The 17,342-nt window shown below is 40.8% G+C and overlaps 1 protein-coding gene across 15 annotated transcripts in view; it reads left to right on the plus strand.

Moving 5' to 3' along the window:
- The window catches only part of LYPD6B (LY6/PLAUR domain containing 6B), a 213,725-nt gene that overhangs the window by 46,021 nt on the left and 150,362 nt on the right, over positions 1-17,342 (plus strand). For 4 of the 15 annotated variants that reach the window (XM_027590072.2, XM_027590061.2, XM_027590069.2 and 1 more), the window contains one exon: positions 4,004-4,046. The exons of 8 other annotated variants lie outside the window; for them this stretch is intronic. The gene's annotated coding sequence lies outside the window, so the exon portion shown is untranslated. Of the gene's footprint in view, positions 1-4,003; positions 4,047-9,444; positions 9,514-17,029; positions 17,291-17,342 lie in introns of all 15 variants that reach the window. 3 more of the 15 variants (XM_027590067.2, XM_027590073.2, XM_027590063.2) reach the window with 2 other exon arrangements.

Consider the following 17,342-nt stretch of genomic DNA (forward strand, 5'->3'; position numbering starts at 1 on the left):
CTAACTGCACACATGAAAGTCATCTTAGATGACAGCAGGACTTGGGATGTCATGAAGACCATGAACCAATGTGGAAGTGACAAAGCAATCTTTATAAACCAAGACAGGTGTACAGTTCTGGAAGTGGAATCTGGGATTCATGAGGCAGCAACTGTGGTTGAAGTCCCATTATCTATTCTTCCTTGACAATATAATCGTAATTTTTAGCCGAGAACATGGCTGCCCAGATTAAGACTACATTTCCCAGCCTACCTTGTAACTAGGTAAGGCCATGTGATTAAGTTCTGACCAATAGAATATAAGTAGAGTGGTGCTTACAGTGGACATAGAGCTTCCTTAGAAGTCTGTCTTCTGGCTAACTTTAATGTGCTTGTGCTCTTATGAAGTGACAGTCCTCCTGTACCATGATGGAGAAGATACTGCTGAGGGTGGTAGAGCAGTAAGTTAAGAAATAACCTTGGCTCCTCCTGACCTTGTGAAGCCCACCCCTAGTAACTTTTCATGTGAGAGAGAATTGTAATATCTCATCTCCAAAAGCCATTGCCATCATGGGGTTCTGGGGTTCTGTCCCTTATAGTCAAATGAATCCCTCACATAGCTCAGGACTGGGGGGAGAAAGCTAGCATCAGCAGGGGAAGAAGCAACAGCTCTAAGAGAGAGCCAAATTTCAATTTAAGTCAGAAGGTGGAAACCATGTTCTGAAACGAGCTTATGGATGCTGAAGGGCTATTTCACTTGGGAACAGGGCTGCCAGAAGGTACAGTGGAAAGCTTTGAGGAAGATAGCTGCCCAAGAAAGCAGGGATGGAGAACAGTTCTGGAATGCAGAGAATTTACATTTTGGCAGAGATTGAAGAAGTCAAGGATTCAAGGGAGGTGGTAGAAGCTGACCTCAAAGACTCCAGCAGATATTTGATGTAGTCTGTATAGGTCCCGATGCAACCAACCCTAAACAGGTAGGAGACCTGATGACTATAGCAAATAGGAAGTAAGGTGTGTTGGTGTTGAGACCTGGGACAAAAATACACCCTGGTCTAATGGGATCTCCTGATAGACTGTCAAGATACCCTATCAGCATTTCTGTAAATAAGACTGGGACCAGTGTTCAAGAAGGAAATAAAGGTAATATACTGCTTATTATTCTGGGACAATCCGTGATGGTTTCTGATGATCTCTACTCTTTCTCTAAGCGCTCATAGGCCATCTCTTTAAAGATCAAGGTTAGGTATTTTCCCTTGGATTTGACATTTTCTGTAGCACATGGCTCACTAGACACAAACTGGATATTTTTATTCTCTTTCCACATGTATATTCTCACATTACATTTTGTTACCTATGGCTCTTAGAATTTGTGATTTTCTCTTTCCTCAAGACTGCTTCCTTGCATGTATTAGGAATCTGCACTTAACTTCTTCAGCTCTTGTGGGTGAATAATTTTTTTCCTGATTTATGACAGTAACTTTAAATTATTTTTTCCCACTTACAGCTCTACTGGTTTAGTGATGCATTTTCTGCTTCATCTGTGATTTTTTTTTTTTAAAGATTTTATTTGAGATGGCAAGTGCATGAGATCAAGAGGAGGGGGGGAGGCTAAGAGGGAAAGGGAGAAGCAGACTCCCCCACTAAGCAGGGTGCCCACCAGGCTGGATCCCAGGATCCCTGGGATCGTGACCTGAGCCAAAAGCAGACATTTAACCTACTGAGCCACCCAGGCGCCCCCTCATCTGTGATTCTTTTTTTGTGTGTGTGTGTGTTAAAGATTTTATTTATTTGAGAGAGAGAATGAGAGAGAGAGAGCACATGAAAGCGGGGAGGGTCAGAGGGAGAAGCAGACTCCCCGCTGAGCAGGGAACCTGATGCGGGACTCGATCCCGGGACTCCAGGATCATGACCTGAGCTGAAGGCAGTCGCCTAAGAAACTGAGCCACCCAGGCGCCCCTCATCTGTGATTCTTATCAATTACTCGGACTCCTTTGCATTAACTTTGTCCTTCTAATTATAACGGAATAAGAATTTTCTTGACTTTTTGTTTTTTTGGTACCTGATCAATTCTAATGGAATATGGCTTTGGTACCATGGAATTGATATAAAGTGGTGAAGCAATAAATGGGTAAAATAAACATGTATAATGAGAATTCTCCCAGCAAATAAGAAAATAATTATCTACTTAATTTTTGGTCCTGCTTTAATTACTTTTGGTCCCTGTGTGTGAATGAATACACATAAATAAATAGTATGTAGAATAAACTTCTTTTCTTCCTTTTTAACTGTTCATTGTGAGGATTTTAATACCAGAATGCAATTTCACTAAAAGTGAATGACCTTTGGACATAAGAATGATTGGACTCTGGCTCCCATGTGAAAAAATGAAAAAAGCTTTGTAACTTCACTTCTAGAATGCCAGGGACATGATATAATCTTGAGGACATACTTAACATGTAAAGATCATAATTAGATTTGTTGAACCAAATATCCAAAGGATTGTCTGAAAAATACCTCCTGAACCCTAGGCAGGTGGAAATGAATAGTTAGAGGAGACTGTTACTCTGGGGTTAACCACTTGGTCATTAAATTCTGGATATGGTAGCTATTAGAGCAGGAGACTGGAATTCTTGAAAGCATTCATTAACTCTCAGATGGATTCTTCTTTGGAAAGAAGAGTGAATAAAATTAGGTTTTACTTTAAACTTAGTTTAAATGAAGCGACATTTATAGACAATAAGAACATAAGTACCATTTGCAATCCCTATATCTTCATGTCTGATCCTTGTCAGTACATAGGCCTAACTTGTTCTTTGTAATGAGGGGTCTTCAAATCGCCACCATGTTGTTGCTCCTTTGCTTGGCATTGCTTAGCCACTTGTCAAAGGACATTTAAGGAGGAATGTGCATGTATCAAGTAGCAACTCCAAAAATAGCTATCAAAACAATAAAGAATCAGTAATGTCTATGTCCTTGTTCTGGCTTGTGTGACTTGTAATGTTCAAGAAATCTTGTTTTAGAAGAGGACAGCATGGATGCCATAGCTGATGGACTAAGACAAAGACAAAAGTTGAAAGGACATTTCTCTTCTAAAAAGGGTGGTGTGCAGTCCTGTGTGAGAGCATGCTCCCAGATGAACAGTTAAAGACGTTTTATTCTTGCAGTGTAAATTAGTGTGTGTGTGTGTGTGTGTGTGTGTGTCTGTCTGTCTGTCTAGCTGGGCTTTCTTCCCCCCTTCCCCCCCCACAAATGGGAGTTTGGTGAAGCACCGCAGTGATTTGTATGTACTTGGTTTGAACAATAAAACTTATTTACCTTTAGCTAATTGGGGTAATTATTGCTTTCTGTTTGATGTTCAAGACCTTGGATTCAGACTGAGAGTAAAAACATGAATGGGGCCCTGCAAGAGAGCACACGACCAAGCAAGAGATGTCAAGGAACTAGAAGGGAGGGAGGGCCAGTGTGAAGTGAGAGGGTGAGAAAGTGATGGCTAGCTCAATAAAGGACACCCGAGGGACAGACAGATGAATGGTGGTGGGGAGAGGAGATGATGCATGGAGGGAGGGAGGAAGAGAATATGCAGAAACAAGTACAAGCAGGGGAGAGATGGGGGAGAGAGAAAAATGGAAAGTAGGGAGTCAACAAGTTTGTGGAGGTCTTGTGTTACTGCCTGAACTCCCTCTTGGTGAGTCATCACAGAGCAAAGTTTATCGGAAGCCAGTTAATAAATGGAAAACTATTTGAGAGACAAGTAGCCGATTTACCCCATGGGTTAAATTTCCTTATTTCCACTTAGTCCATGCTTTCAGATCTTGAACTTGGGTCCTGAGCTACGTTAATCATTACTGAATATTAATATGGAAATGAGTTTACTCTGTTGCAAGTCCCAGTTTCAATCAGTAAGTAATTATGAAAATTAGTCTTAAAGATGCTGTGAAAAGGTGTTGCTTTCCAGGCAATAATTAAACCTCTCAGCCATCTCTGGATGGTTGATTTTTTTTTTTTTTCTAAACTTTCTGCAGGTGGGAGAAGACTGAGTTGCTGCTGAGTTACTCATTATTGGAGGTAGGTAAAATTCCATCAAGAGAAGGGAATGAGCAGAATGTTTTAGGACCAAAGATTAAAAGATCATCTGCTTTCTTACCCAAGGGAAAGAATTTTAAGTTTGAATAGAACCTTTAAAACTCCAGTTTTCATAGGTGTATTTTTGAGCCAGAACTCAAAAATGGAGCTACATCTCCATCCTCAGTGGAAGCCAACCAAACAAGCTTGCCAGTTTCAGTTTCTGGCAATTAGTAAACAGGTGCTCAAAAATAGCAACATATAATTGTTATTATCACCATCTATGAAGTGCCATGGGAGCTGTGCATGACTGCAGAAGTAGAGCCTGAAGGGCTTGTAGGCATGCTGCCCTGGTGGCTCCCTGCACCTCTGTCTTCCTGCTCCCCCATCTCCTCCCCCTAAAAGAGAACCTCACCCACCAGAAGAACAGGACAAAGCCCCTTCGCGACTCCTTCAGGTATGAAGCCTTCGAGGACATGGTATGGATCTAGGCACTATTCTTCAACTTTACGTTTGCAAAAGTTGCAGTATCAGCAGGGTGTTGAGAATGTCCTTTTCTGCACGCCAGATGTAGAAACTGACAAGGGTGGGGGGAAGGGGTGCCAGATAAAATACAGGACACCCAGTTACACTTGAAGTTCAAATAAACAAGGAGTGCAACATTATTTGTTGTTTATATGAGACTCCCAGTAAATGCCAAGGGGCAATGGGCCCAGCACTGTCTCTGGAGCTCCGGCCCCAAACAGAGCCCCATGGACTCTGCCAGATGGCTTTGAAGGTGATCTAAGCAGGCCCCTTATCTGTACATAGTGACTGGGGCAGGGGATGGCTGGCCAGTGTAGAAGCCACCTCTCTGTGCTGAGCACAGCCTGACTTCTCTGGCCCCTGTAAATATTGGATCAGTGAATAAAACTCTCCTAAGAAATGAAAAAAAAAAAAATAGAAAAAGTGACTCGATGGCTTTTCCTTTCTCAGTAAAAGGCAATGGCTGTTGATCCTTCCGGATGGAATTTTGACGGCACATCCCGTGTTAATTTGCTAAGCTAGCCAGCCAGGTTGCATCACCTCCTTTGGGGAGTGCCAGACCCTAATAGTGTGGGCTGGGCCACAATTGAGCCTGTGGTTCCCAGGCCTGTGATGTGTTGATCAGTTCTAGAATCCTTGTACCTTCTTCCAGAAGGTAGCATAGATGTAACTGGGAATAACTGTAAAAGGAAGAAGGAAGAATTTTTGGACTAGATCTTATCAGAGATTTATACAAGTTAGAGCAGGCAATAAAACAAGCCTCTTAAATTGGGTTGCTTTCCTGACTTGAGGACAAGTCTGTGGCTGTTGATTCATCAGTGAGAAAGTGTGCTTATATCTAAGCATCAGCACGTTTCTTGGGCTATTTGGTCATTCCGTCACGTACCCTACATGATTTTCAATGCACAGGCACAAGACTTATTTAATGAGGAGAGAGAAAGGAATATAATTCTTAAAAACCGTTGAGTCAAATACTGTTTTTGGTTTTTTTTTTTTTACTTCGAGGCAGTATCTTTAAAGAACTTGCAAATCAAAATTGTGAGTAATTGCTTACTTGTTGTAACTTTGCCTTTTGTTTGCTTTTTCTGAGGGAATGAACACCGAGTGGTGAAAATTCTAGGAGTTAAGAGGCCTGGCCCAGTGCTCTTTCTGAATTCTTTCCTTTGGGATTAGCTATCAATGTTGATACATTCTGAATTTCATCATGAATTCTGGAGACTTAAATCTTCTGAGGTTACCCTAACTTTTTACGTTCCCAAACTGGTTTGGATCCATGTTGTCAAAACCTGTTTTCCCTGTGTGAGTTGTGTAGCACATGCCCAACCCTAAACATGGGTTTGATTTCTTTTTGCATGGATTCTCTAAGTTAAGCTTGTTGGCTTTTTGAGTACATTGGAACTTTGACATATCTATTTTATAGACATAGATGTAGAGATAGATGTAGATATATATGTATAGATAAAAATATACAGATTTTGTCAAGTCACACTGCTTCAACAGTGGGTAGTTTAAGATAAATGTGAGCTGACGGGACTTGGATGCATTGCCATACCCTGCACTTCCACAAGGCTCTCATGGCTTTCCTACATAGTGAACTGTCACAGCAATGATCAGTGGAGAAGAATGCCTCCTGAATTCCTGACCAGCTGTTAGAACAGTTGCTTAAGTAAATGTTTCCTGATGTCCAGTGACCATTAATATTGTCTGTATACAGCTGGTTGTAAGCGGAGATCCTGGAGGTGTACTCTCTATACTTTAGTGAAATCTATAAAAAAAAGCTTTGTTATTGTTATCCCCTGGACTAGGGAAGGTAAACCAAAGCCCTTCAGACAGGACAGAAGCCCTTTTTTAAACATCTACTTCTTTAGAGATCAGAGTGGGTCTCTGAACTGCCCGGAGACTCATGGGAGGATCATACCAGTGTCAGGAAGATGGAATGCATGTTCCAAGATCCCTGTCCCTCCCCACCCCAAGTCTGGAACCCAGTAGAACTCTAAGATGGTTGAATACCATACCTCTGAAGAATGAGGTGAATCCTCATAACCAGGATGCAACCATGCTCATCTAAGGTTTCCCAGAGATCTCCAAAGCTGTGTATGTGGTATCAGGAGCAATGCCCAGTCTAGGATTGAATGCCTCTTTTTTGTGGTGGCTGAACTTGAGGAATAGAGTGTTTAACCCCAGGGACTTTTAAACTGTATTTTCCAAAAGATGGGAAAGAGAGCTAGCACTCAGGGTGAGGTCACACCTGATTACCCAGCCGAAGTTAGAGCACTTGTAAGCTTGTTGGGCCCAGCATTGTGATGGTTACTAACTAAATGGCCAAGGCCTTTGATCAGAAGTTACTTCCTAGATACATGCAGGCCACATAGAGCTGTTCTCAATGGGCATGGCATGGGCCCTCCATTATTTCAGTGTTGTTGTTCTGAATAAAAGGTTTGTCCTCCTTATGTTTAGTATGAGGCATTTCACGTTTTTGTTGTAGAGAGGACTATTTATACCAACTTATTTCCTGTTAGGAAAAGGTTGATTATATTTGCTGGGGGCTGCTGGGAAGGGATGGGGTGTGACAAAGTATGTGATAGTCTAAACTGGATCCTATAATATTAAAGAGTTGTAGCCCCTCTTCTTTGGGCCCCGGTGTGTCCTCAGAATGCTTCTCAACTCAGTCCCCATAGTCCTGCTAATTAGGTGTCATTGACACATGAGCTGATGCCAACGGCCACTTCCAGTTTAGAAGGATTATTTTCTCTGCTGATTTCTCTAGAAATTTGCCTTCAAAAACAGCTCTGTGGGTTTTTTAAAAAGCGGGGCTCAGGTTGGAGTCCTTTGGCCTTAGCAGAAAAAGGGCCAGGTCGTGAGACAGAAGGGTGGTCTGAAAGGGATTGGGCGTAAAGAACCCTTGCTTTTTACCCCAGGTCCCCTGCCTGTCACCAATGGGCGGTGGGTCCTTGGATGGGGCTAGAGGACCCTGTAGAGGCTTAGCTTCAACTAGAGCTAACCAGCCAATATATCCTCTTCTTGGGTAAGTTCAGTTCCTCCTCACTACCCTTTCCCACAGGGCTTTATTGAACCTAATCTGTCTTATTATATGGACTTTTAAAATGGTGGGTTTGTGTAAGCTATTGTAAAAGGCTGAATGAATCCATCATTGAACTTAGTAACAATTTAGAATCCTCCTTTCAAAACTACCATGCAGGGCGGGCTGTGAGTTACCCAGAATTTGGAGTGTAAAAAGCAAAGCAAGTAAAGATCTGCTTCCTGTCCGAGCTAACACTAGCCCAGAGCCCTCCTGCTGCCCACCTCTTTGTGGCATTTTTAATCCACACTCTTGTGGCTTGAGCCAACCCTTGCCCACGTCCTAATCTTGCAGCGCAGAGTTGTGTCTTCAGACAGCACACATTTATATCAAACAATAGACGCTCTTGTTGTCGGTTCTGCTGCTTTCAATAATTTATCTTGACTTGATGTTCATTAGCACATGCCATTGGCAAAAGTGCGTACCTCCAAACTTGGCTAATTACTCGGCTTCCAGTATCGGTACAGCTGAAAGGAACCTAGCCATCGTCATGAAGGGTGCTTTTCTGCCAGAGCCAGCCTTGAGTGTGGCAGGTGACAGGGACAGGACTAGCAGTGATGAGCCAAAACCGGAGGAAGTCTGGAACCATCAAGGGAAGTGTGGTGCTTCCTTTTTCTCTAATATATTCCCCTTCTGCATCCCCATAGAAGCCATGGCACAGTCCAAAGGCTGGAAATTAAAAGCAATTTGGGTGGAGAAACACCACAAGTAGCCCTAGAAATTCAACCACTGATTTACAAATTTGGTAGCAACTTGTGGAAATGCCAAGGCTTAGGGAATACTTGGCAAACCATCAAGGATAGCCGTGCCTATTGTTCATTGCACAAGGGCACTAAGCCAAAGGGTTAAGTGGGGCCAAAATCCAACCCTTGCTCTGTCTGGCAGAAGGCAGTGTTGGCCTGGAGAGATGGAGGCCTTTTGCAAAGGCTCGCATAGACCCGGTCCTCTCACCAAGCTGTGTGCACACACAGGGCTCCTCTGCCCATGGCAGGCACCTTTTCCTGATTTGTAGAATGGTGCCATTTGGGCTAATGGTGGGGGGGCCCTAATGCTTGCTCCTGGTCCTGAGAGCACCTCAGACTTTTATGGGAACTCTGAATCCATCATGGCCTCAGGAGCTTAGGAGATGGGCTCTCAGAGATCCCTGAAGGCAGGAAGCCCTGTGGCATGAGATGATTTCCGGGTGCACCTGACAACCCATGTAAGAGGCTGCTTCCTTTACCTCTTTTCAGCCCTACTCATTAGTCAAGAAGAAAGTGTCAGTTTGCTAAAAAGGGCTATCAGCGAGTGCTAGAAATGTTTAGTTAGCCACATCAGCCCCAAAATGGAGCTGAACTTAGAGCCAGAGGCTTCCGCAGGAAACTCTTGTAGGTACTTACCGCTTTAATAGTCGGTGCATTTGTGTTTAGAATGACCTATCTTTGCCAATAAGTTGATTTCTTGTTTTAGCCAAAGCCATCTTGTCACCAGCATGGACTGAATTCAGGAAGCACTGATTTAGTGTAAAAAGACCAAATGTAAGAAGTGATTTATTTGAGTGCGGTAAGAGAGAGGTCCTCACAGTAATACAGGTTTCTGACAACTTCTGCTAAGAAGACAATGAAACATTTGCACTGTGTTGGAGGGATTTGGGCTTCAAATGTGCAGGGGTGTTTCTGTGTTTGTGTGTACTCGTTCCATAAACAAAACCTGAGAGACTATGGGCTCCATGAATTCCTGAGGGTGGGACTAGAAGATGGAGGAGAGACCGCAGTTATTTAGATGTCAAGCAATTGACCCCACATTTTTTTTCTGTAGGGAAGAAATGGCTGGATTAAAACCAGAAAGTTCCAGAAGAGGAGCACTGCTATTGATACTTGACTCAAGGTCTTCCTTCATACATCCCTCTGTGTCTCCTTCATTTTGTCTTTCTCACACACGAGCGTGTGCATGCACCCCCCACCCCCAGCCAATCCACCAGTGATTCAAATCTGCCATCTCCCTTGTAGGATTCCCTGCACAAGTGGCCACGTAAAGTTCCAGGCGCAACATACAGAACTAAGGGCATTGTTTTCAGCCCTCTTCGGGTGAAAGAACATACTCAGCTGTCGGTGTGAACATGGTTGATATAACTGCAGTAAAAGCATTGTTTGGTATCCAGTGGCAATGTTAGTTTCTGTTTACATAAAGAAAAAACGTGTCATCTGATAGAAGCTCAGAAAACTGCTGCCACAGGCCTTTGAAACAATTAGCTGAGACTATTTCACAGAGCATTAAGCTTAACAATGTCAGTCTGTTCCTAAATGCTATTCAAGAAAATTTTTGCAATGAGGCCAAAACTTAGGTTGGCAGAAGGGCAACCTTGGATAGGCCATCTCATCCTTTTTTTTTGTTTTTCTTTTTTTAGGATAAAACTGACTTACAATAAACTGCACGTATCTGAAGTGTAATTTGCTAAGTTTTGATATATCTATGGGACAATCACCATAATCAAGATAATGAACACATTTGTCACACCTAAATGTTTCTTGTGTATTTTGGTAATCCTAACCTGCCCCTCTCTGTGTACCACTTCCCCTGTTGGGGAAATGCCTTCTGTCGCTATAGATTGGTTTGCATTTTCTAGAGTTTTATATTGAAAAGTTTATACTCAGTTTATACTCCTTTTTGTCTGGCTTCTTTCAGCATAATTATTTTGAGAGTCATATACGTTGTTCGCATCATTAGTTCATTTGTTTTACTGGTGAATGACATTCCACACTCCACAATCTGTTTATCCATTCACCTGTTGATGGACACTGGAGTTGTCTGTAGTGTTGTGTTATCACAAGTAAAGCTACTATGAACATTTCTGTATCAGTCTTTATATGGATGTATATTTTCTTTTCTCTTAGGAATGGGTCATATGGTAGTTGTAGGTTTAATAAACTACCACACGGTTTTTGGAAGAGTTATACCATTTTATGTCACCACCAAAATGAGAGTTCCATTTCTGGTGTGAATTCTAGTTCCTCTGAATCCTTGCCAACACTTGGTGACATGTAAGCCATTTTATTTCTTTGGTGGTTTTAATATTTCCTGAGTAATGATGCTGAGCATCCTTTTTGTGCTATTTACCACTTGTATATCTTCTTTGATGTGTCCATTTATAAAATGGGGCTGTTTTCTCATTATTCATTTGAGTATCCTTATATAGTCTTAATGCAAATCTTTTATCAGGTATATGCTTTGCAAATATTTTCTCCTAGGTTGTGGCTTTTTATTCTAACAGTTACTCTATCAGTTCTTTCAAAGAACTGAAGTTTTAAATTTTGATGAAATCAAATTTATCGATTTTTTTTTTAACCAGACCTTGCTTTGGGTGTCATATCTAAGAAACCTTTACATAACCTAAAGCCACAAATATTTTCTCCTATTTCTTCTTCTAGCAGTTTCAAAAGTTCAAATTTTACATTTGGATCTGATCTGTGTGGATTTCATTTTTCTCAATTGGTCCAAGGTATGGATCAGTTAAACTTTTTGCAAATAGACATCCAATTGTCCCAGCACAATTTGCTAAAAAGTATTTTTTTCTCCACTAAATGGCCATTACATGTTTGTCAAAAATCAGTTGTTCTTACATTAATATATGTCTATTCCTGAGCTCTCTTCTATTTCATTGATCTGTGTGCCTATCCTTACTTGATTACTCCTGTGTAATCTTAAATAGTTGTTTCTGTTACTCTGGTTCTTTTGCATTTTCATATGAATTTTAGAATCAGCTTGTCACTTTCTATAAAAAGCCTCTTGTGATTTTGATTGGATGGTGTTAAATCTATAGACTGATTAGGGGAGAATTGCCATCTTAACAATATCTGCCTTCCAATCTATGAATAAGGCTGTAATCCTCTATTCAGGTTTTCTTTTCTCTGTTTCAGTAATGTTTTGTTTTCAGTAATGAGTTCCTTCACATTTTTGCCAGATTTATCCTTCAGTGGTTTTTATTTTTAATGATATTGTAAATGATTAAAAAAATTTTAAATCACTGATTGTTTGCTGGTATGTTTTTTTATGTTGATCTTGTATCCTGCAACCTTACTATAATCATTTATTAGTGCTAGTAGCTTTATTGAGCCTTCTGTTAGGTTTTCTACATACATGGTCATGATATCCTCTATTATGTTAGTTTGACTTCTGTCTGGATGTCTTCTGTTTCTTAGATTGACTTAGTTTCCTGGCTGGTTGCTTCTGTACAGTGTGGAATAGAAGAGATGAGAGGGAACAGCCTTGTACTTGATCACAGAGGAAAGCATGCAGTCTTTCACTGTTGAGTGCAATATTAACTATAGGTGTCTCATGGATGCTGTCAGATTCAGGAAGTTCTTCTGTTGCTAGTTTGCTGAGAGTTTTTTGTTTTTTTTTTCCTCTCTTATCAGGAATAGATGTTGGATTTTTGTCAAGTGATTTTTCTGTCTCTTGAGATAATCATATGGTTTTTCTTTTAAAGTTTCTTAATACAATAAATTGATTTTTTATTTTGCTGGTGACTTTTATACCAACCTTGCATTCCTGCAATAAAACCTATGTGGTCTTGATATATTATCTTATATATTAAGTTCTTTTGCATCTGTTCATGAGGGATACTGGTTTGCAGTTTTCTTGTAATTCCTTTTCTGCTTTTGGTATCAGAATGATGTTTCACAGAGTGAGTTGAAAAGCATTCTCTCCTTAATTTTTCTGGAAAAGCTTGGGTGGAATTTGTATTTCTTCATTAATGTTTGGTAGATTCACCAGTGAATGCATCTGGGTATTTTGTTTGTGGGAATGTTTTTAAACTACAAATCCAAGTTCTTGAATAGATACAGAGCTATTAAGGTTATCAGTTCTTCGTGAGTAAGCTTTGGTAGTTGTGTCTTTCAAGGATTTTTTTTCTTTTAATCTGTGATTCTGAAATTATGGCCATAAAATTCATAATCTCTCATTCTTCTAACATTCCTTCTTGTTATTTATACTTCGTGTTTTTTCTTTTGTTTTCCTAATCTAGGTACAGGGTTAAAAAATTATTGATCTCAAAGAATAAGCTTTTAGTGTTATTTTCTTTTTCGGTTTCCTCTTTCTTTAATTTCTGCTTTTTTCCTTATGCTTATTTTGGGGGTTATCTCATTTCTAGTTTAAGGTAGAAGCAGAGGTCATTGATTTGAGGCTTTCTTGAAGCATTTAGCATTTAGGCATTTAGTGCTATAAATTTTTTTTCTAAGAGTCCCACATACTGTTTTCATCTTCATTTAATTCAGAATACTTCCTAATTTTATTTTTAACCTTTTCTTTGACCCCATGGTTGAGGTTTATATTTTAGTTTACAAATATCTGGGGATTTTCCAGAGATCTTTATTGCTGATTTCTATTTTAATTCTATGTAGTCAGAGAACTAGGACTTGAAATATTTTTTTATTTTTATTTTAATTTTTTTAAAAGATTTTATTTATTTATTTGACAGAGAGAGACACGGTGAGAGCAGGAACTCAAGCAGGGGGAGTGGGAGAGGGAGAAGCAGGCTTCCTGCCGAGCAGGGAGCCCGATGTGGGACCTGATCCCAGGACCCTGGGATCATGACCCGAGCCGAAGGCAGACGCTTAACGACTGAGCCACCCAGGCGCCCTGAAATATTTTTTTAAATCTGTTTAGATTTGATTTACAGCCCAGAATATGTTCTGTCTTGTTAAATGTTCCATGTGCATATGAAGAGAGTGTATTCCAATTTTGATGGGTATTCTATAATTGCCAGCTAGGTCAAATTGATAGTATATTCTTAATGATTTTCTATTTGTTGGATCAATTATTGAGAGGGGGTATTGAAATCTCCAGTTATAATTACGGATTTGTCTAATTCTTGCCGTTCAAGGAGTTGTTTCTCTCTCTCTCTCTCTCTCTCTCTCATATTTCGAAGCTCTGTTAATAGATTCATAAATGTTTAGGATTGTTCTGTCCTCTTGATGACAACTTTATGAAATGGCTATTTTTATTCCTAGAAATATAATGTGTTTTTCATCTCAGAGGTTGCAATTTCTTTTGCAGAAGTTTGATTTGGGATTTAAAAAATTTTTTTTTCTCTTACAAAACTTAAGAAGAGATAAACTACAGTTAAAATAGTTTTAATGTCCTTGTCTGTTAATTCTAACATCTGTGTCTGTTCTGGGTAGTTTTTTTTTTAAGATTTTATTTTTATTTATTTGACAGAGAGAGGGAACACAAGCAGGGGGAGTGGGAGAGGGAGAAGCAGGCTTCCCGCAGAGCAGGGAGCCCGATGCGGGGCTCGATCCCAGGACCCCGGGATCATGACCTGAGCCTAAAGCAGACGCTTAATGACTGAGCCACCCAGGCGCCCCTGTTCTGGGTAGTTTTGAATGATGTTGTGTTCTCCTGCTTCTTATGGCTGGTAATCTTTATTTGCCAGACATTGTGAATTTTACTTTCTTGGGTGCTGAATATTTTTGTATTCCTGTAAACATTTTTTTTTTAAAGATTTGATTTATGAGAGAGAGAGAGAGAACGCACAAGCTGGGGGGCGGGTAGGCAGAGGGAGAAGCAGGCTCCCCACTGAGCAGGGAGCTCCATGTGGGGCTTAATCTCAGGACCCTGGGATCATGACCTGAGCCGAAGGCAGACTCTTAACCGTCTGAGCCACCCAGGTACCCCTCCTATAACCATTCTTGAGCTTCATTCTAGTTAGGTTTTATGGAAAGTTTGACCATTTTTGGTAATTTTTATATTTGCTAGGTGGGACCATAGTCTAGAGTTAAGTATTCCCCACTATTGAGTGAGGACCCTCCTGAGGACTATGAATTCTATGCCCATGAATTATGAGGTTTTGTAATCTGAGTGGTGGAAATGGCAACTTTAGAACATTATGTATTATATTCCATTTTAATGTAAAATATACATATGTGTTTCCCTTATTTAGTGATTGTTTTATGAATACATCTAATGTGACAGACATCAGGAATAGAATAGCAAATGAAACAAAATCCTTGCTCTCAAGGAGTCTACATTCTATGGCTGAAGACTTATAAGGCAATAGTTATATAATATGTCAGGTAGTAATATGTGCTTTGAAGAAAATAAAGCCACGTAAGGAGAGAGAACATGATGGAGAGTGGGATAGGGTACAGTAACATGAGTGGGAATAACTCCTTGAAAAGATGACATTTGAGCAGAGACTAGAATATGAAGTAAAGGAACATACCCGGGGCTGTCGGGGGGAAGGACATTCTAGGTATTTGAATAAGTGCTGAGACGGAAGAGTAAGCCAGGAGAATGGGTTTGGCTTGTTTGAGGAAGATCAAAGAGATCACTGGGGTGCTGGTAGAAAGTTAGGCGAGTAACAGTGGGGGTGAGTGTGGAGAGAGCACAAGGACAGTGCGAGATCATGTAAGGCTTTGCTGCCTGTGGTAAGAACTTCGGGTTTTGCTCTGAGTGTGATAGAAATAATTTAGGGGTTTTGAGAAATGGTAGTGGCATGACCTGCCTTACCTTTTTAAAGGTATACTATGTAGCCATATGGGGAATTGACTGCAGGTGAAGGGCAGTAACAAGGAGACCAGGTTAAAAGCTGTATAATCACTCTGTCCAAAGTAGTTGGTGGTGGTGAAGGCATTGGGGAAATAATCAGATTCGGGATGTGGTTAGAAGTTAGAGCCTGCAGGATTTGTTGATGGGTTAGATGTAGGGTAAGAGAAAGAATGAAATTAAGAATGGCTCCTCAGTGCTTTTGTTTAGTTTTTGCCCCCTCCTTGCACTCCTGATACCCACCAAGAAAAATAGTTGCCATTAGTAGGATGGAGAAGACTGGGGGAGGAGAATCAAGAATTCAGGTTTGACCTGTTGAGTTTGAGATTCCCTATACAATGTCCATTAAACATTACAAGTCTGGAGTTCAAAGGAGAAGTCTGGGCTGGAGAGCTATTAACATGTAGAAGGCATGTGAAGCATGGGCCTAAATGAGATCACCTAGGGAGTAAGTATAGATGGAGAATGAAAGAAGGCTGAGGATTGGATTATCCTACATTTAGAGGTCAGGAGGTTGAGGAAGAGCCATCAAAGGAGACCAAGAAGGAATGGGCAAAGAGACAGGGAGAGGGACATCCTGGGAGCTAAGAGAAGAAAATGTTTCCAGAATAGAGGGTGCAATATACTGTGTCAATTGCTCTTCAGAGTTGAAGAAAATGAGGTCTTAGAATTGACTTTGAGATTTGGCAATGTGGAGGACATCGGTGACCTTGACAAGTGCAGTCTTGTGGAAGTGGTAGGAATGAAATTCTGATTGGGTGAGTTCAAGAGAGCCTGGGGAGAGGAACTGGCAGTAGTGAGCGTGGATGGTCTTTGGAATCATGTTGTGAAGGGGAACACAGGAATAGAGTGTAAGCAGATGTCTGTGCCCCATGTGCTTAGATGTCTTAAAAGAGGCAAAAGAAAGGGCACCCTGTGGTTACCTCTGAGAGAGACTGAGTGGACTAGGGTAGAGAGGAGATGGAGGAAACATTGTGTGTTTTTTTTTTTTCTTCATGCTTATGGTGCTTTTAACGAGACACAATCCTCCCAAGGTTTACATCAATACATGAATGTACATATAAAGATAGAATATGGTATACATAGCATGATTAGGTTAAACCATCAGAAAAAAACTGCAGAGAAAAGGAGGAAAATATATAAAGTATTTAAAATAAAGTATAAGTGGGATGAACTTTGGAATCAAAGTACTACGAGCTTCCATACAAATCACTTCATGTCTCTTAGTCTTGACTTCCTTATTTGTAAGTAATAAATAAAAATACTATCATCAAGGGTTAGTGTGAAGCCTATCTGGAATGATGTATGTTAAGTGCTTAGAAATCAGTAGGTTCTTGGGCCATTATTGCTTGAATTTTCCATATTGTCTCATGTTCTAAAAGGGACAAAATATTCATGAATTACTAGTATACTTAAAAGTTAGAAACCCTGAAAACGGACCGGAACAGCAGTTAGTAGTGTTTGGTTCTAGGTTATCTCCTATTCAGTATAGTTTCTGTGCTTTTAAAAACCAGCAGGTCAGCGAATAGTTTAAGTAGAAACATCAGGTGATTTTTTTTTTTTTTCTTCCCCGGGTCACTGGCTGTTTTGAACAAGAACAGAAGGTATATGGGGGCTGAGGAGGACTGAAAGCTCAGAAGGGACCTACCGTCTGAAAAATTAGTTGGAGAAAATCCAATGCATCAAAAAAATAGGGTAATGAAAATGTGATTTCCTTCATAGATAGCCTTCAAGGCCTGCATCTGCTGCCTGGGTTGAGGTCTTCTGTGTGGCTCGTGAAGAGGGTGGCTTGCAAGAACAGTTCCTGTTGAACTCTTGCCTTGGCGTCCTTACTTATAAAGTCTCCTCTCACTTCCAGGAGTGTCCCAGTGTGGATGACAAATTGTAAGGTCCCCCTACCTAAGGGACGTGGAACCTGCAGTGGTTTTCACAGGATTCGACACTGCTCTTGGATGGGTTTGCTCGAAGATTTGCATATTAACAGGGGGAGAGGATGGTGTGCCAGTAAGACTGAAAGGACGTCCGGGTCAGCTTCTAAACTGAAATTCTGTGGTGAAGTGCAGAGGGACAACATTTGGGATGGGACAGTGACATTTCCTGTCCTGGCCACATGGGGAGGGTAAGTGCGGGTTCTTCATATAAGCCTGAGGAGGCCATATTTAGTATAACAT

This window comes from Zalophus californianus, chromosome 3 (genome assembly GCF_009762305.2).
Source record: "Zalophus californianus isolate mZalCal1 chromosome 3, mZalCal1.pri.v2, whole genome shotgun sequence".
NCBI lineage: Eukaryota > Metazoa > Chordata > Mammalia > Carnivora > Otariidae > Zalophus > Zalophus californianus.